The sequence below is a fragment of the Mytilus californianus genome, unplaced genomic scaffold (genome assembly GCF_021869535.1).
Source record: "Mytilus californianus isolate M0D057914Y unplaced genomic scaffold, xbMytCali1.0.p SCAF_10, whole genome shotgun sequence".
In the NCBI taxonomy this organism is placed as follows: Eukaryota; Metazoa; Mollusca; class Bivalvia; order Mytilida; family Mytilidae; genus Mytilus; species Mytilus californianus.
This window is the reverse complement of record NW_026262582.1, coordinates 43688045-43710162: the sequence shown is the minus strand read 5'-3', so window position 1 is coordinate 43710162 and position 22118 is coordinate 43688045. Positions and strand designations below refer to the sequence as shown.

At 32.9% G+C, this 22118-nt stretch overlaps 3 protein-coding genes across 5 annotated transcripts in view; 1 reads left to right on the top strand and 2 right to left on the bottom strand.

Annotated features, from left to right (window-relative positions):
• Positions 1 to 22118, bottom strand: part of LOC127718192 (uncharacterized) — a 147374-nt gene that overhangs the window by 59597 nt on the left and 65659 nt on the right. The window lies entirely within an intron of this gene.
• LOC127718189 (uncharacterized) overlaps positions 1 to 22118 on the bottom strand; it is a 170431-nt gene that overhangs the window by 87525 nt on the left and 60788 nt on the right. The gene's annotated exons all lie outside the window — the stretch shown is intronic.
• Positions 1 to 22118, top strand: part of LOC127718196 (uncharacterized) — a 182901-nt gene that overhangs the window by 111425 nt on the left and 49358 nt on the right. The gene's annotated exons all lie outside the window — the stretch shown is intronic.

Sequence of the window (22118 nt, the reverse complement as noted above, 5' to 3'; positions counted from 1 at the left end):
TTTCGTATACGAGTCATTCTCAGATATCAAAACTACTGAAATTTGTTTACGATTCAACGCACAGTTAACGCGGCGTTTACATGAAGTGCACGCGAGTAAACGCCGCGTTAACTTTTTCCGCCAGTCTAAATGTAATGCTTTGTCTGCCCCCAACTGTAAGTGTTTCTCGCATTCAAAGTGTTGAATAGTGATCTTGTCATTCCGTCTTCTTTTAACATGGTCTGAAAAATTTCGATTGTGTAAATTTGTTCAGTTACATCTATATTGTTTATATAAATTTTTATCGAAAAATCATTCAGATATAAAAGTCCAAGTTCTATGTAATCTAACATTGCAACACTATATAAAAGACGATTGAGTTTGCACTACTCTAATTTTTGAATGTTTTAAAACAAAACAGTATTCATAATTGCAAACTGAATTTAAAACATGAATATATTTGGTCAAGTGTTATAATTTACAATCAGGCTGTTGGTTTTCGCTCCAGAACTGTTTGCTCTTTTGTTATTCAAAGGCGTTAAATTGCTCGGGGAGGGAGGTTATCCTGCGGAACAAAAATTCTTGTTTCAACTTTAATGAAACAAAACTATGTTTAAATAACATACTCTCAGGCAGAAAAAGAAATTGTCAATATTGCAAGATGCGGTGTCGGTTATGATAATTGTTGAATGTTGCACAGTGTTCTGTGGTTGTCTGCATCCATGTCCTCTGGTTTTGGTGGACATCTGGCTCATTGTAAATTAAAAAGCATCTCAGAATTTAAATATTATCAACAACAATACATGACTTCTCATCTTGTTCTTTTCTGAAAATATTAACATTGTAATTTAGTATAGCATTGTGTGCACTGCGATAAAAGACCTGCTCATGTAATCACATAAACACGTAAACTATACCAAAGTTTCAAGGTCGATAGCCCTTGACTGAGTAGCGGGGAGAAAAATCTTACAGATTTGAGGTGTTTGAATGGTAAAACAACTCAATATTTCATACATGCTCTAGATAAAATTATTACATTTAAAAGGAAATGATTGCAAATAAGGTCGACCTAGATTTTGGCAGCTACTGGAATATCAAGCATTTTTGATTGAGACAGTCATTTTGCCCTTCAACTGGACCTCTCAAAACGTTGTTGTACGGAATCATTAGTGTGTAGAGATCGTGAATTTTTATTAACGATGCATCGGATCTAACGTTTCTATGGTGACTTGACGTTAATGCGTTTTTATACATTCCGCGCAGCGTAACGAGGACCAAATAAATGGAGCTTACACCAGTGCATTAATTCAATCTCAGAAGTTGTTATTTCATTATCATGATTTTTCTACCAGTTTAAACAAAATGCTGACACGACAAATTAACAAAAAATAATTCAACGGAGCTGCAAAAATGGATAACAAATAAACGGAGAGGCAACATTGTTTTTCATTATCAAATGCTTTCATATTTCTAGAAATGACAAATCTAAATACAGAAAGATATGGCTAACCTATTACAAAATCTTGTTTAAAACGGACCAAATCCCAGCTTGCAGATCAACTTTTTCTTCTATCCCTATCCACCTTTCCCTTTGTGTTGAAGGTACATGTTTTTTTAGTTTACCGATGAACAAATCTCAAAAATCGATTAAGAAGGTAACACACAATTAAGAGCTACGCCATGCGCGCATGACACGTCCGTCGCCTACTGAACAGATTTGAAATAATAAAGTTCTATAAATCCGCAATGTCATATCAGAATGTATAAAAAGGAAGCTTATTTTAATAGATATAAACAAGTCACCAACGTTTCAGGAAAATTTCAAAAAGCTTAAAGATCAAAAGGGAACTTTATTAATATATATAAATAATGCACAAATGTTTCATTAAAATTGTTCAAAACATTTTTGAGTTATAGCCAGAAAACTAGAAAACACCGCATTTTTTATGAATAGAATCCCAAAACTCAGAAACGTGAATTCTAAAATGTAAAGGGAGCGTACGTCAACATGGTCAATAGATACAAACAATTCATCAAAATTTCTTGGAATTTGGTGAAAGCGTTTTTGAGTTATTGTCCGACATGTTGACGGCGGACGGATGGACGGACAGTATTATAATACGTCCCGTAAAAAGGCGTATAAACTGTGGGAATAGCGAAAACTTAAAAGGAGCGAGATAGGATGCGTCGAAAGGATCCTGCTAGTAGGAAAAAGAGTAGTTAAGACAGGATACACTATACTACTCATGTTTAATATCACCAGAAAGTAAAAACACCGAACAACACAATTATAGCCAAACAAAATAAATCAGTGACAATTCTGCTTCTATTCGTACCAAATTGATTAAAATCAAACCAGCATTGCTCCCACGATATTTTATTGAAAAAAACCGTAGTTTTAAATGAAATACAAACAGTAGCTTTAAATGTAGTTTTCGAATAATAATATGACATCATGTGAATTTGTGTGTTGAACTAGAAAGACGTTGGCAAGTTTTTTGTTTGTTTTTTTTTGGCAATTTAGAATTTCAGGACATGATTTATATTTTATAAAAAGTAAAAAGATACCAAGGGGGAAATCGACCACTAGGCACGAGTGCAACATTTACCTGTCAAAGAACAAAGACAACAAAACAAAACAAAAAAATAAAAACATCAAATTCACCGCAATTTTTGGGAAAGCAAAATCTAAATCTAGAACCACGGTTGAAACTGAAACTACACATGAATAATAAACATTGACCATGTTATTTCTTTTTTTATCAAATTCCAATTTCCAAGGGATAACGAAAATTGTTTTCCGGTATTGTGCTTTTTTTTATCATTCAGAAGTAGTGAATGCAATTTTGAAGTAAAATTTGTCTCATTTCAAGATCATGACTGAATTATGAATAGATTATAAGGTAAACAAAAAGGGAGGAGTGTCAAGAAAATAATGTGTCACTTGTAACTGCAATTTAATATTTGGTTACATGACAGCTGAAACAAGCTAAGACTACATTGTGACAGCATTTTAAACTGATTTTTTTAAAAGTTTAAAATCTAATTCTATCCAATTTTCATGAACTCAGCATATTTTCCTTTGTAACTGAAACTCCATTTAGCCAGCAAACATTACATCATACTTTTTCGTGTATTAAAAGAAAAGGGAAAGCGATCGAGACAGGAAATTTTGTAAAGTTGTATCACGTGCATGTGTGTAAACCTGACAAATAAACTTGGTTTTGATGTAGACTATATTGCGCGCAAAACTTCGAATAGCACCGGAAATGGTGAGGATGAAAATATACAGAAATCAGATTTATTTTTTTAAATACAAATATGCAGAAATAAGATTAAAAAGGATGTGTAAACATGATCACAATATTATAACCGATTAATTAAATATGTATAGAATCCTTCTGTCAACGCTGTGTTAACTTCACCAAATCTAAATAAAGGCAACAGTAGTATACCGCTGTTCGAAACTCATAAATCGATAGAGATAAAAACAAGTCCGGGTTACAAACTAAAACTGAGGGAAATGCATCAAATATAAGAAGAGAACAACGACACAACAAAAACACAACATTAAAATGTAACACACACAGAAACGAACTATAATATAACAATGGCCATTTTCCCGACTTGGTACAGGACATTTTAAGAAAAAAATGGTGGGTAAACTCGATATTTGATTCATGAAAATAAGGACAATAGAAGCATTGCAAAAAAAGTACAGAAACCTGTCTAGTTTAGAAAAGATGGAGTTAAAGCTTACCGTAATCTTCTTTCACTTGCAGTACATTTGCCTTCTTTTGGCGGCAAAGATATCCTTGAAAATTAGTCAAATTATTTCCTTACCAATTGATTACGATTGAGCATTTGCGATAATTTGGAAAATGGGTGACACTCACTCACGATCTTGTTACGGCAGTGTACAGTATGATAACGTTATAGCGTAGAAGTTGTGGCTACGTTGCTGTAGACATCAATAACGTCGAGGAATATTTTTTTTCCCCACTAAAAATCGAACTTCCACAGGATATAGCTTGAAAACTAGCACGGTTGGTAAGGACTTTCTTTGCACCAATGGATTTGTAATTCACTTTTGAATCGTATATCAATTTTAAAAAAAATAATCTGTGGATCAATAAAGTAGAAAATCTTGATAATGTAAAAATATCATATTTTTATGATTTTCCTTATGTATCCTTTGTATTTTTGGCGTATCACGCTGTTAATTTCAACAAAAACGAAAACGATTACCCCTTTTTTATTTCATTTTCTGGTGTACTTTACAAGTAGAACTAAATGTGAAAAATTCTATGGGGTAGTAAATTACGTACACTTCGCCTTAATAAAAACCTCGCAATAATTTCTGAACTTACAGTATTTAATTGTACTTGTATTTCTTCTCTGTAAAACTGTACAATTTCCTTTTTTGCAACTATTTCTCTTAACACTACATAGCCTAATGGCGGTGAATGCCGAGAACATAACTGGCCTGTCCATTGAACATGATTTTGCAGTTACCCCTCAAGAAATTTACGAGGTGGATAACTGTTTACTAATGTCTGAAAAATTCTTAATAATTTCACGGCAACAAATTTATTTATATGCATCTGAAATATATACCGCTGTAAATATCACCGCTTAATTGTGTGCATTTTATAAAAATAAGAAGGCGTGGTTCAAGTAATTTATCTACAATAGCACTATCCTGTTAACACGGAGGTAGTGAGTTTGAAATATGCATGTACGTTCGATTCCGATCTAAATTGACTAGGATTGCCAGTTTAACTACCGAACGTCAAGATAAAGCCAAGAGTTATGAAAGTGAAGTTAGACACCAATAATAATCAATCAATCATATGAAATTAAAAGAAGTTTTTACATAAGCAAACTTTTAATAGATTATAGCAGTTTACATAAAATGTATTATAAAAAGGACCAGTTGGTTTGAAAAGTCAGTGTTTAGTCCTTGCCAAAGGAGTAGGTCCGTTAAGGGCTGATTTTGGCCTCAAAATTCAGGTTCATATGATGAAAGATTTTGGACACTTTTTAAACACTCAAGTGTCTACTTCAGTCGATTCGATTAGTTTATGTGAAAGATTTGAACTAATTTAGTCATTAAAGACGCTCAAATTCAAGCTTAAATATGAAAAATCTATCAAATATGCCATAATATGTCATTTTTCAGGTGTTTTTTGTCAAAAATGAAAGTGGCCGCATCCGTGTTCATTCTCAACCTTTATATATGTTATGTATTATCATCAAATATAACGTTTTTGAGTTCTTGCAGTGTATTTCAAGATTTAGTAGTTTGTTTTAGGCCTTATGCATCACTGGAAAGATATTTGGTCGTAAATATATCAACTAGGGTTGTGAATTAAGTCATTGTAAAATATAAAGTTCCCTCCCAAAAGCTTTCATAGTTTCTATAAGGAAGACTTGTTACAGTCTGTCGACAATGATAAATATATAACATATACTAACAATGAAAATTCTAATAATAATGCAATATGGTTACATAACATGAGGGTCTTTTAAATCTTTAAATTTTTAGGACATTTTTATTTATCTTATAAATCACGCTTATTCAGTAGAATTTTCATGAAATGATTTTACTAATATTTTTTCTGCAATAACATAAATGATTTCTTTACTCTGTACATCATTCATTTCAGTTATCAGTATCGTACTACCCAATCCTTTTTTTCCCACAGTTATGCCTTATCCTTTTGCACCAATTATTCTCTATTCTTCAATTGGTAGCTCAATGTATTTTATTCATTATATTGATTGGCCATTATTCTCTATTCTGTTAACCCCATCAAAATCCTCTTGCATTGTATATCTTATTCTTATCGAGTCACTGTACAATGTTTACCTAAGACTACGAACTATATAGGATAACAAACGTCGTTTGGAATATATGTCTAAGCAAATAGTTCTTTACAATTAACAGGTAACTTTTCACGTACGACCATGTACGACCACATTGTTACTCTTTTACTTTTTTATCTTACAACTAGTCACAAATTCAATTGTACTTTAAACATGTTAAAGCACTGATTTTGATTGAAAAAAAAGGAAATTGTGGAAAATTTTATGACGTAATCAACTTCATTAAGTTCGGAATTTATCGATTGGTTTACCTAAGCTAGGTTAGAGTTTTGCCTATATTATTCAATTTGTTCAATGGTGCTTGAAGCAGTAAAATTTATTTCCTTATTCTTCTTATTGTTGAAATACATGAGGTCGTCATTCTAATATATTCTGACGTCTACAGCTACATCATACAAGTTACTGACCATATGTCCTTGTCTCTTGTGAAGACACCTTTAAATTACAAATAACGATATACCTCTGTTATATTTGTAACATTTAGATGGTTAAATGAATGTTCCCTCACCATGGTCGCTTAAAAAAAATTAAGTGGATCCATGTTCGCCGGATATTGTTGTCGACTGGAATCACTGGCTGAATTCTAATATTAGAATTACGTAACATGCTTTGTTTGGATATTTAGTGTACACTACTACAGCAACTGTCTGTGTCTGTAAAGTGATTTGCATTGTGTCATCATTTTGAATTGACACTTATTTCTGTTTTCTTATTCCTAGCAGGATAACTTTCATTTTCTAGTTTGACCAGTAAAATGAAATTATGCATGTATTTAGTATCCAGTTATTTTGTTACAATTTCCCATGAGTCTTATCTGTAAGAACAGACAGATCGAATTCAGCACAGGTGAGAAACTTAATTATCGCCATGAAAATATATCGGTGTTGAACCAATAGCTGAGCACGGCAATGATAATTAAGGTCTTGAAATGACCTCACGTTTAGGGGACAAAGAATGCAATACGATTTTTTTATAATCAGGAAATAAAATATATATATATTTTAATCGGAAAAGTTATAACAAAGACGAATATACATCGAGTTTGAATTGATCACGTTTAACATAAGCCACGAGCCCCAATGTGACACTTTTTGTTGAGTGACCGCAGCTAACTATCTGTCATTGGAAACGTAAAGAGTGAAGGATCTTACATCAGTGGATTGCACTAAATGTCAAAAGTTGTTATTGCACTATCAAGATTTTCCTACAAGTAAAATCAAAATGCTGACACAAAAATTATCAAAACATTAATTCGGGGTAGCTACAAAAAGGGATTATTTATAAACGGAAAGGCAATAATGTTTTTCAATATCAAAATTCTTTTATATTTCTAGAAATCCCACATCGAAATACAGAAAGATAGGAAAAACTATTCTAAAAATAAATCTTGTTTTAAGGGGTTCAAATCCTAGCTTGCACATGAACTTTATCTTCTATTCCTATCGACCTTTCCCTTTTTGGTTGAGGTACATGCTTTTTTTTACTGTGCCTCTACTAACTACTTTTGATATATGTACTACTGGATGCTCTGTCTTTTCATATAACTTAATTTTCTTTATCAACTGAGCATGCTTAATTTTAAGCAACAGTGGTTAACCGATAACCAAATTTCATAATCCTAATATGACGTTCTTCATTCGCTTTGGAAACAAATAAAGGCAACAGTAGTATACCGGTGTTCAAAAGTCATAAATCGATTTAGAGAAAACAAATCCGGGTTACAAACCAAAATCGAGGGAAACACATCAACTATAAGAGGAATACAAATGAACAACAGGAATATCGAAGTGCAACAAAAACAAACGCCAACACACATAGAAACGAACTATTTGAAAACAACTACCATATTCCTGACTTGGTACAGGACATTTTAAGAAAAAATAGTGGGTTGAACCTGGTTTCATGGCATGCCAAACCACCCGCTTCATGACAATGTTAAAAAGTATCGCTAAAACACTACGTGACAGAAATACAGCACAAACTCACGTAAGAACATTCATAACAGAGAAACGCAAAAAAAAAATCATATAATAGTCGACAAAAATCCATGTTCTAATTGCAATAGACCAATCATGGATAGACATTATAGTTGTCAACATTTTAAACCTCGCTAACGCTCAGTATAATGATATTGACAAATGTAATGCCTACGCATGTTAAAATGAGCATAGATCATGGCATGAAAGAACCTTTTTTAAATCGATTAAAAAGACAAATCAAGTTAAATCATAAAAACTTTGGGAATAGCCAGAAGTCAAAAAGGAGCGATACCGGATGCAACGAAAGGTTAAGCATCGCATGTTATGCAGGCATACAATATTTGTCGTTGAACAATACGCAATCAACAATCAATCTAACGTTCGATTTGTATGTCCTGTAAGTTTGAAAAAGAGTAATTGGTTTGACGAAATAGTACAATTTCCTTTTTTATAACCATTCTTCTGAAACTACACAGCCTAATGACCTTGAAAACCGACAACATGTCATATGTGTTCATGGAACACGATCTGACAGTTACTTCTCAAGAATTTACGAGTAGTGATTGCTTTGATAACAAATAAATCTAAAGGCAACAAATTCATTTGCATGTATTTGGATTATATACTGTAAACCAACTAATTTTCGCGAGCGATTTGTTTTCGCGACTTTCGCGAATAAAAAAAATAACGCGAATATAAATCGACGCTAATATGTTAAACTTGGGTCTTTGCATACTTAACTACATCAAGTGAATTAGAAAATCGCGAAATTAAATCGCCGCGAAGTAGACTAGAAAGGGCTAAACGCAAAATAAGGTATCCGCGAAAATAAGTTGGTTTACAGTACCCCTGTTAATAACATCGATTCACTGTGTGCATTTATAAAGATGTTGGAGCCTCGGTAACCGATCGGGAGTAGTCAAAGTAGTTTACCCACAGTATCACTAGCCTGACAATTCCGAGGTAGTGACTTCGAACCCCTCATGTGGCAAGTGTGACGACTCCGATCTGAATTGACTAGTATTGCAGTTTTACTATTTAAATTCGGTGGTTCTCTCTGGGGACTCCGGTGTCCTCCATCATTCAAATTGCTCGCCACGATAAATCCAAGAGTGATGAAAGTAAAGTTAAATACCAAAAATAATCAATTAATCATATAAAAGTAAAAGATATTTTATGTATGTGAACCTTCTATGAATTATAGCAATTAATTAATTAAACGACCAGTTGGCTTTAAGTCAGTGTTAAGCTCTTGTCAAATTGTATTTCATATCAATATTTCAAATCATATATTGCAAGTGGATTCTTAAACTTACCCCTAACTAGCTGTAGTTCCATTACTACTGTACAGTAGATAATAAAATCAGTTTTTTTTTGACTAACCTTGGCGTCTTCATTAATATAAGTTGCATGTAAAAGGGCACTGGAACACTTATTACGTTTAACCCACTCTACAACAGTTACTCTTAATCTTTTTTCTTTATTTTGCATGCCATTAACATTAGGTGTACATAAATTAATATTTGTCATGACACCGGTAGTTCAAAAGGTAATTCGATTTCGTTGACTTATCTTTACGATATATTATAACGTTAAAATACAAATTTTCAATTGACAATAGGTTAAAAAGTGTGACGTTATTTAACTTCATGTCAATTATTATGAAGTACGGGCGTAGCCAGGTACAAACGATTTGTTTCATTAAATGTTACATTGTGTATAAAGCTTTCAATTTGGATAAATAAATCTACCGCTATCGATTTATTGGGATTATATAGCTGTTCACTAAAAAATAAGTGGAACAAAAATACTTTACCAAACGGACTAATATAAACAATTTAATTGTGTAAATAGAGATTGGAAAGTGCACTGGCATATGTGACACACTATAGTCTGAATTTAGAAAGGATTTAACTATTAATATAGAACTAGGACGTGAATGACTTTTTGTATTTCGTTTACGATTTTGAAACGACTGTTTTCTGAAAAATAATACATTTCCAATAAGGTTAGTAGTTTTGGATATCTGTACAATATCGTTTTTATATTTTTGTTTATGATTTACTTTGTTATCACTTACCACAAGTGATTTGTTTTTGTTATCAACTAATAGTAAGTTCCAAAGAACATCGCCCTTATATAGGGTGAACAAAGAGAACATATAGAATTTCACCAAATCTGGTTTATCTCAGAGATTTAAAAGCTATTGACTCAAATACAAAGTTTCATGAATATTTCATGAAAATTGAGAAAATCCTGGGCCTTAACCATGATGACTCAGCATAAATTCACAGTTTACAGTATGCATAGTTAACTTAAAGGCCAGAATTCAAATTTTTTTCTTAATGTATGCATATTGGTAATTTGAATTGTTTAGAAGTGCTTATATATTTACCCTTCGCAGTCATTGAAACTCATAGATCCTTCCTAAATATTGTTTTTGGGGTGTTTTTGTTCTGTTGATAACCCCAAAGTAAGCCGTAACACCTGAATGTGCTTTTTTTGTGACCGCGGCATAAAAAAATACAAGCTAGAAACACAAAAATACCTCAATAAAACTAACAATAGTGTGTTCTATCCTAAATATGTATAGAATATTCCATATTGACAGAAAAAGCAGAATAATTTAGCAAATGTGAGGCCCCAGTGGCAAATAAACAGAAAAATGCCTACCCCCTGGGTCACAAAACAGATAATTTAACCTGTAAATGCCATGATTTTATTATTTTAAAGGTCTTTTGTATAGAAAACAATAACTGTGCTTTGAAATTATGCTAAAACAGATATTAGCAGTCAGTACTGTTGTACGTTTGTTTTTTCTACATTGGCTAGAAGTATAGGGGGAGGGTTGAGATCTCAAAAAACATGTTTAACCCCGCCGCATTTTTGCGCCTGTCCCAAGTCAGGAGCCTCTGGCCTTTGTTAGTCTTGTATTATTTTTAATTTTAGTTTCTTGTGTATAATTTGGAGTTTAGTATGACGTCCATTATCACTGAACTAGTATACATATTTGTTTAGGGGCCAGATGAAGGACGCCTCCGGGTGCATGAGTTTCTCGCTGCATTGAAGACCCATTGGTGGCCTTCGGCTGTTGTCTGCTCTATGGTCGAGTTGTTGTCTCTTTGACACATTCCCCATTTCTATTCTCAATTTTAGTTCTATCAAACTTTTAGTGAAGTCATACATAAGACTGGTAACTTCATACATACAACTTTTGAAAATATGGCTTTGTTTAAACCCTTCTTGTTCATATATTAACTAAATTATGTTAGATATATGGTTAGAGATGATATTGTTGTAACAACATTTATACACTGACCATTTGAGGTAGAAACTGTTAATTTTAATTGACAAATAGGCATACAGTAAGATGTGGACTGGAGACAAAGGCAGGATTGTATATAATCTTGAATGTTGGAATAATTAACTACTAAACTTTACATTTATAGTATTCTGAAATTCTTTTAATTTGTTATAAGAATAGTTTCAAACAGGTTCTAGACACTTCATGTCAGAAAACATGCACATAGGATAAGCTGACATTAATTAAAGTCTTGTTTTAAAATTCTTGAAAAAATTGAAACAGGGGTGGGGGTATAAAATGTACTGTAAAAGAAAAGTTAGAGTATATGCAGTGATTTCTTTAAGGCTATAATTCTGATAAATAAGTATTGTTGTGAGAAAACGTGTTTTTCAAGAGTTTTCTATGTGAATAAATGTTTGTATAGGTTACACTTTGTAAATACAGCTGTTTCACAAGCCACGCCTCTTTTGGGGAGATATATAATATTCATAGATATGTTAATTTGTTAAAGTACTGGATCCCAGATATGATCTCTGTATTTCATCTCATAGAGACATAACTTGAGAATGTTACCAGTATAGAAAAAATGGTAGCGCCTAAAATTTAATTCTTAGGAGGTCCAAAAGTGGAGGTAGGGGTAGTATAGAATTTTAGTATAAGTTTGATCTCTTAGAAGTTCAGGGCATATAAATGTTGAAAATATGCCGCACAGCCCTATATTTTGACCTTTGAATAAAATAGTAGTGCATCATGTGCATATCAACTTTCCGTTATGGGATATAATTTTTCACGAAACTTCCTAGTAAAAGTGGCACAGTTTTAGCCGCAAAGGGAGTTCCTATGGGAAATTGCATTGTCTATATTTACAGAATTGCAACCTATAATGTACATGTATTTTTAAATCGCATTCACGCACAACCACATTATAAAAATATGTGTACAATGTAAGTAATAACTGCCTCACATACAGCTTTTGAACAAAAAAAAAATTACAAGATGCAACCTACTTTTTTTTTGTTTAAAGGTAGTTTCAAAATTTTAATGCTATAACATTTTTCTAAAAATAGCCATAGGAAAAACCAGTATCGCACAAAACTGATTGTATAACGTCTTCGACATTGTACATGTAATAGACTATTTTCATTTTACCGACTTTCGACTCCGGATTATATTATTTTTCGACAGGTTACCTTTTCTGTGATAGGACATCCTGGTACTCGGTCAAGTAAGAGCAACCAACATAAGTAAAATCAAACATATAATCGGTGTGATTTGAGGTGAAATCGTACTATTTTCCGATGATTTTGTCGTGTAAAGGAAATAAAAAGCAGTTTATTTTCCCCAAAAAGTGTACCGATTGAAAGCTTGATTTCACTTCTTTACGTTGCTCTAACTAGACTTGGTACCAGGATGTCCTACCACGGAGTAGGTAACCTTTCGAAAAAAAATATATAATCAACTTCGGAGTCAAAAGTCAGTAATATGAAAAAGTCTAATTGTCTGTATACAATAGTATTTGATTAAGTATTCATCCTTGTTGTACAGTGTTTTCATTACAGATGTGAACATTTAAAATTTAGTCAATTTACATTTGGCAAATAACAGAAAGATAGTACTGCATTCCCGTGTCCATAATATTATCGGTGCAGTATAAACAGCTATTTATATTTGCGTGAAATTTATGAAGCAAAGAAAGAGTTATAATATTAACTACTATGGTTTACGGTCAATGCATAACCATTATTGCCCGATATATTTTTAATGCGATTTTATGTTTCTTAAATAGCAAAGGGAAACCAGTTTTTTATCAAACAGCTGATTTATTTTTTTGGTATACAGTAATATTTCTTAAACAAATGTTTATGTAAGCTTTGATTGTATATGATTCAGAAGATATATATCAACTTTTGACCTGTTAAATCGTTAAATCATATTTTTGTTTCTAATAACGTCAAATGACATTTTATAACGTTGTAATGAATGCATACATGCATGTCAATATTATTTTCAACACTATATTAACTTTTTTTATATCATACCTTGTTTAAAAGCATTCCAATGTTTTTAAATCTGTCATCATCATTTAGATTTAACTCTGTGTTTGAACTTCAAATTTTTTTCCAAATATACATATATGTATTTTTTAGAAAAAAAATTAAATAATATAAACATAATAACATTTAATACTATTTTCTTTTAAATGTACATGTTTTGTTAAATTATATATATACAATGTTTTGAAATATGATAAAACAGATATTTTGACTAGATAATGACAAAATATTCTATGCTCTTGATTTCTTAGGTCCAATGCTTTAAGTAGGTGTAGGTGGAGTATGGTTTCTTGCTGTCGTTCATCTTGGATATATTGGCGTTCTTACAAATTTATCAAAAAAAAAAAAAAAAAAAAATAACAAAAATACTGAACTCCAAGGCAAATTCAAAAGGAAAGTCCTTTATAAAATGGCAAAATCAAAAGCTCAAACACATCTAACGAATGGAAAACAACTGTAATAATCCTCACTTGGTACAGGCATTTCCGTATGTAGCAAATTTAATAAATGGTCGATTGAACCTGTATTTATAGCTAGCTAAACCTCTCACTTGTATGACAGTAGCATTGAATTCCATTATATTTACAACAACGTGTGAGCAAAACAAACAGACATAATAGGTAAAAACATAATACGTGAACACTGTAAAATAATCTTAATCACTAGAAAAACAAATAACTGTTTCAACAAAGAAAGACAAAATGGCATATAGACAAAGTACATAAGCAAAATTGAAAGACAATAATTCAAAATTAACCATAGCACAATAACACAATGGCAGGAAAGTATCGAGCTACGTCATGGGTACAATCAAAAATGGACTAAACAGTAAAGGTTAAACATATACAAGGACAAAAAAGGGGAAATTTAACACGAAATTAAGATGATAAACAACGAAGTTATGAAGTTGATACGGAATATTTATTAACAAGGTCTTAGTATCTTCCAATGAACTTTTTTTTAAGAAAAAGGACGAGACGTTCTTTGACATAACCATGGCACATCAACTTTCTGCTCAGACACTGGTGACGTTTTTTAGAGTCTGAGTAGCAGATGCAAGCTCTTGAATACCTCTGCTGGTGGACTATCAGTCCCCGAGGGTATCATCAGCTCAGTAGTCAGTACTTCGGTACTGACATGATTTATAACAAACCGTTCTAAAATTGTCTGTTTATAAATTTTGAAATTATAAAGAAACTAAGGTTTCAACTCCCTCAGGCAAAGTTGACCTTAGATGAATTTGGCTAATCGTTTTAGGTATTTTTGTCATATAGCTCTTCAACTGATTCGGTACTTATACATCCCTCGGATTTCAAATTTTTGGCTTTGAGCGTTCCTGATGAAGGTAAATCCAGAAAAGCGCTTCGGACGCATGAAATTATTAAACGTGTTGTTTTCAATTTTTTGCTACTAAGGTGGGGAAAATTTATAATTCCAAAATTAAAATCGTCTCACTTGTCATAGATTCTGGTATGGAGATGACCGCTTATGTCAAATTCGAGGTATATAAGTCTAAAAATGAGGCAGAGGAAGCCTTGTCTGTTGTTTCTGAAATTTCTAGTTCTTGAGTATATATTAATGGAACCCGATCAAAAAAGTTTGGATTGTTAATGGAAAGAACATCATCAATATATCTGAATGTGAAATTAAATGACCGGGCTTCTTGATTTTGTTTATGTTTTTGACAAGTGTCTGAAAGAACTCGGACTCATATAAAAATAAGAAGAGGCTTGCAAGGAGAGGCACACAGTTCGTTCCCATAGGAATACCGACAACTTGCTGAAAAAGTCTACCTCCAAATTCAACAAATATGTTGTCAATGAGAAACTCCAGCATACTGATCACTTGTTCCTAATGTCGTCACTACAATCCCCTTTTCCCGAATATGACCTACCGAATTAGACTTATTAGCGGGTTTGTAATAACTTGAGCAACACGACGGGTGCCACATGTGGAGCAGAATCTGCATACCCTTCCGGAGCACCTTAGATCACCCCTAGTTTTTGTTGGGGTTTATGTCTCTCAGTCTTTAGTTCTTTATGTTGTGTTTTGTGTACTATTGTTTGTCTGCTGGTCTTTTTCTTTTTTAGATATGGCGTTGTCAGTTTATTTTCGACTTATGAGTTTGAATGTCTTTCTGGTATCTTTCGCCTATCTTTTGTTCCTCTGTGTAGCATGATTTACCTTTTTGTTCACTATTAACAAATTATGCCGTATGATATCCCAAAGAAATAAATTTATACCGTATGCTGCCATTTTTATAGTGAAAAGCATTGTGGATTATTTCTTTTAAACGATTTTTTCAATTGATTGTTATGATTTGTCATGACCTGTGTTACTCACATTTGGAAGTTTCACATTTTTAGCTGAACCTGTTTTTGTTTCACTAGATATGCTGATATATTTGTATTTTGTAATCGTTTCAGTATTGATGTATTAGATGTTTTGTCAAGTGTTTCAAAAATGTGTTCCTTTGTCTGAGTTTCATCGGACTGTAGATTTACATCTTCACTTTCATTTTCAAGGACATTAACATTTAGGTTTTGTGCATTTATATTTTCACTTTGAAAGTCAGTTAGGCAGTCCATCATTTTAAGACCACTTTTGTTGCACGTTTAACAAACACAGTCATTTGGGCATTAATATATCAAGTGACCTAGTTGACAAGTTTTTACATTGCATTCATAATTGATGATTCTGTTGAACTCTGATTATCCAGCATGGAAAACCCTAGCCATATGTTTACCTGTCTGTCTATTCCTTGGTATAGGCTTATCTAACACTTTACTGATTACTCTGTCACCAGTCTGGCAAGCAGTTAGTTTGCTATTGACTCTCAAACATTCTCGGAAAAATCCTTGAATGTCACACCATTGTAGAATTAAAACTCTGTGGATTTGTCTATTATCAGCGGAAAGAGGGACATAATGTTCACCTTAATTCGAATGGTATTTTATTGCAGCCTACCAGGATTTTAAGGATTTTGTGAGTACAGGTGGCACCTACCTTCCACGCAGGTGTAGCCCTGTCGCTTACAAAGACAGTCTGTCCTCGTTATCCATGTAAAGGTGCCAAATATCTCTGATCCGTTGATGCCTTAAATACGTTCACCAAAGACTTTGGTACCTTTACCACTGTATATCTCTTCATTTGTGTGCCAAAGAGACCTTGGGAGTTTCACCGAGCCATGGACATCTTCGACTTTTAGAAAAATTGGTTCTACAAAGTTTCCTAAATCATTAGCATTGTTTTTCAGATGTCTCATTTTGATTGATTTGATTTTTACCAGTTACCACTTCAGAAAAAGGCGCCATGTTTTGTTTGTTTTGATTTTTTTCAACCACTTCATCGCCGTCAAATTCACTTTGCACACTTTGTAGAACACTAAAAGCGTTTCATACGATCAGTCGTCATACATATCTCTTTAATTTCTGAATCCATTTTACCTCAATTTCATCAATTTAAGATTATTTAAACGGAGTGCTATCTCAACGAGCCGTAGGAACGATGGAAATCACTCATTTTCATTTTCAGTGATAATACTTATATCTAATTTATCGTTGTTTGTCTTAAAGAAAATTGTTTTCAAGTTGAAACCACATATTGTCTCCAATATACAATATTCTATTGGTTTAACATATTTATGCAAAACATTTGGTAATCAGATCAAAAACATTTATTCATTTTCAAATTCATTACTTATTTATTAATGTTTTGATTATAGATCTGGTCTTTAATTTCAAGGCATTTAAAAGAGTCGTTTAAAACAATCATAACTATTGTCAAACGGGGAAAATATTACACATCTGTCTATATGTAGCCGAAACTCCAACGATTTTATAATGCGTTTAAATGGACACGTGGTCATTTATATAATCATATAATATTAAATTACACCGTGTTTAGTCTATATGTCTTGAGTGTAATCATCAATCGCATATATACTTCTTATTGAAGTTAATCAAATAAAAAATAACTATTCAGGTACAGATCGTTCATCTTTTTATCTTTTGCCACGTGAGTATGAAAAAGAGATAGGCAACGAGCTTTTTCTAGGGACAAAACTTTTTTTAGACTTTAGTTTTGCCTAATTACATACAGGAACAAGAATTTGTGTTGAATTATACTGTTTTCATATGAAACAATTTGAAATCTAGAATCAAACAATTCACTTTAAAACACTTGGCCTCACAATAACTGAATGATCCTTGATGTGATGAATGTCAATCCAGAAAAGCGCTTATAACGCAAAGCGATGTAAATAAATATTTTAATTAACTTATGTTATTCGAACGGGAGGAGAAACTGAAGAAAACAAAGATCTACATGCAAGCTTATTTACGCTGGGGTCTTCAGGGAAGGGTGTGTTTTTGGTGTTTTTGGTTGGACATGATGTTCAAGTACAGATGACATAAATAAGCATCATTTCCAATTAGGGGAACACAAACTACTCACAGACGATTAACAAATGTGCCTTTCGGTGGGAAGGAGTATGTTGGTCACAAAGGCGTCGAAATAAGGTTCGGGGGAATTTGTAGTTTCTTAGAGAGTTTTTATAGTAAGTATACACACAAATAGTTGCTAAATTTCTTTCTGATAATATATCAAAGTGAAACGATAGCCGGGCAATGCCAGGGTAACTAAAGTCTATAAATGAGGTCATGGTCATAGGACAAAGGATGATCCCAGTAAATTTTATTAATAGGAAATGAAATATATATTTGTATAGAGAAAATAAAAGCAAAGGCGTTTATAGATAACATAGTTTTCTGTATTGATAACGTAATATTTCAGTCGCAAACCACAATGTGAATCGTTTTGGTGAATGAGCGCAGCGAAACTACACATTGTATCGAGGAGCTGATATTTTACTACAATTATACACCGAAAACCCGGTAATGTGTTTATCGTACCATTTGTGTGTGTTTCTCTTCCATGGACAGTTTTACGCGTGGTTGTCTTAGTGAAAGCGTAATAAGTCTTGCACTCATATTATGACGTCGCTGATAACTTTTTCTCACACGATGTGACGTCGCTGATAAATTCTGCTCACGTATCAAAGCAATGATACTAGAATAGTGGAGTGACTGTGCAGAGTAATATAGGCGCATGGAAGTACGATAGTCCAATGTTCTATGCATGCAAGATTGAATGCAAAAGAAACATACAATTATATTTTCAATGCATTTTACATGTGACTGAAAAATACGAAAAAGTTTCTTATTTTATTTCAATATGCAAACGAATGTTGCTCAATCTGTTTGATTTTTCTTTAAGTCGATAATAGAAGAACTTGTTATTTCATTTGTTATTTCATTTGTTTTAGTTAACCAGTATCAACAAATAAATAATTGATATTTTAATTGGAGAATTGTTTCAAGCCAAATGAATCTTAATATTTATTTATCACCAGAAACTGATTCTTTCAATTCTTGATTATTTTAAGATATATTTTAACATTTGCAAATTAAATACAGGAAAAGGATTAGAGCAACGAAATAGATAATGATAATAAAAAATCATTTTTGGAACCTTTCAGGAATTCAAATGGCATCGGCAATTCAATTACCCTGCTGTGGTCCGTGTGGATACGATGACGTTACTAAGGAAGCAAGAAGATGGTGTATTAATTGTCAAGAAGCATTATGTGAAGACTGTGAAAAGGCTCACACAAGAAATAAAAAATCGAGAAACCATCAGGTTATTTCGATTGAAGATTACCGAAAGATTGAATACCTTTCGATCTCTGAGGTTTGTGAGCATCATGGCAAAAATCTTGATTGGTTCTGTAAAACTCATGACAAAGTCCTCTGCATGGCTTGTGTTCAATCAAATCACAAGCAATGTTCTGATGTTATATCAATAAATATTGCCTCCAAAAATGTCAGGCAATCAGCATCTTTGTCTGACCTTGTAGAGTCAATTGATGGAACACTTAAAAACCTTCAGGAGTGCATAACAAACCGTTATTCCGCTACGAAGAAAATTGAAAACCAAGAGTTAGAAATAAAAAAGATGATACTTCAAACACGGACAAATATAAACGCTCACATAGACAAGTTAGAAGAAAAATTGCTACGAGAGCTAGGATCAACTTCTGGTTCTTGTAAATTAGAAAATACGAAAATACTTCGGAATCTTAAAATAGCAGAGGGAAAGCTTACCAAACTTAGACAACAAATATTGCACATCAAACAATTTTCTTCTGACATACAGGTGTTTCTTGGAACATATCAGGGTAATAATTCGATTGTTAGCGAGATTAAATCCATTAAGGATGCCATCGCAAATTCTAAAGATTATGAATTAAACGTAAATCTCAATAGTCTAATCGGAAAACTGAAAAAAGAAGTTCAAGATTTTGGACAAATTAAGGTCACAGAAACTACCGTCAAGTTAGATTTCAGAGACCCAAAAATTGATCAAGCTCAGATAGGGATCATTTTTCCAACATCTAGAAACATATCCAACACACAGCTTCATTTAATCAAAACATTCAGAATATTAATGAAAGACGAAACTGTCGACATGGATATTACAGGCTGCGTCATGTTGTCTAAGGGGAATATATTGATCGCAAATTGCGCAGAAAAATATTTAATCAAGTATAGCGATGCAGGTAAACATATTCGTGACATTCCGGTTTCTGGTATGCCGTTTGGTATTGAAGTGATAGATTCGACTCGTATTGTTGTAACCTACGCTACCGCAAACTTCGTAGAAATAATGAATAGCAATACTTTCAAAGTAGAAATGAACATCCGTTATAATAATGACGCCTGGGGCGTATCTCAAGAGAATGGAAGACTTTATGTTGTAAGTGGATACGCTGCAGTACAAGTCTTGGATCTATCAAGAAAACAATGGGAAACATTGAAAATAGCATCTGATAGTGTACTAAACATCACCACCAGCAGAGACAGAATATTCTACACAGATTACGCCACAGACAATGTACATTGTTGTCTTATCAATGGAGAAGAGTTTTGGCAGTTTGGAAGTAAAACTGTTCGTAGACCTCGCGGTTTAGCAGTAGACAATCACAATAACGTTTACGTTGTAGGTTTTGGTTCAAATAACCTGACAATTATACAAAATGATGGGAAAAGCAGTAGGACTTTACTGACAGAATCGGACGGACTGGTTAATCCACGTGATGTGTACTATGACAAAGAGAAAAGAACACTACTCATATGCAATCAAGATGGAACGGTTTTTTTATACAAAGTTGTTTAAAATTTTAAGTCATCAAATGTGGTTTCTGTGAAAATTTCATACGAAAACGCATGTTTACATATATTGACATTATGTTGCACCTTTTATTTAAAAACAAAAAACAATTTTCTTTTTGACTTACTTTTCTAGTGTTGGAGTCTTGCCTTACATATACTGTCTGAGATTATTATATCAATAAATTAAATGCGTATTACATATTGGAGGATAAATTAGGAAATATAGCAATTTTAAAAGAGAGGCGAAGGATACCAAAGGGAAATTCAAACTCACAAGTCAAAAATATAAGAAAACGGCAAACAAAGAACAGTACGAAAAACACAACATAGAAAACTAAAGACTGAGCAACACGAACCCCGCCAAAAACTGGGGGTGATATAAGGTGCTCCGGAAGGGGTAAGCAGATCCTGCTCCACATGTGGTACCCGTCGTGTTGCTCATGTTAGTACAACAGTCGAGGCAAATAGGAAATTGCATAATATTATGAAATATCCAAATTTACCACATTACTATGATTAACATTAGTTAATCGAATAATTTTCTTACTATATTATGGGATTTCGTAATTCATAAAATTATGGAAATGCATAACATAAGAAGAATTTTGTAGTTTCAATCAGTTTTTTCGATCTTTTTTTTTAGGCCATATTACTATTTTCTTGGGAAAAAAAGTTATATCTGAGTGGCGTTGATACCAAGGCATAAGGAACAACCGTCAGATTTTCTAGTACACGACAATAAATCCTTCCGATATGCCGATTTATAATTTATGTTGATTATTTGACAATGGGAGACAATTCATGGCGACTTGTAGGGCAACTTGTGGTTATAATTTTTGATAATTCGATGTTGTGAATAATAATCTTATAGGATTGATGATGTGAAATTTTATATATAAAAATAAGAAATTGTGGTATGATTGCTAATTAGACAACTCTCCCCAAGAGACCAAATGACACAGAAATTAACAACTATAGGTCACCGTACGGCCTTCAACAATTGGTAAAACCCATACCGCATAGTCAGCTATAAAAGGCCCCGAAATGACAAATGTAAAACAATTCAAACCAGATATTTAACGGCCTGATTTATGTACAAAATCATGAATGAAAAACAAATATGATATACAGCAACAAACAACAACCACTGAATTACAGGCTCCTGACTTGGGACAGGCACATACAGAATGTGGCGGTGTTAAACATGTTAGCGGGCGCCCAACCCACCCCTAACCTGGGACAGTGATGTTATAGTTCAACATATGAACAAACTATAAAAATCAGTTGAAAAGGGCTTAACTCATCAGATCGACATAAAGCACAAAAACAAGTAACAAAAGCACAGAGTGGACGTGGCAGGGTACATATACATCCCCTCAACAAAAAGACACTAAGTACAGATAGGAGAGTACTTGCAGTTACTGACAGCTAGTTCAAAGCCAATAACAACTCATAAAAAAAATCATGCATCTAAGACTAAAATATCAATCAGTACTCATCCAGCATCCAAAGGATGAATACGTCATTAACAATCAGAGAAAAACATTACCTTGTGCAATGCCAAGATACAGTTATCGTTAGATTGTAGAGCCATGAATATGCATATGTATATAAAAAAAATATTTATTTGGATTTTAATTTACTGATAACAAAATCAATATTAATACCAATAAAAGACTTA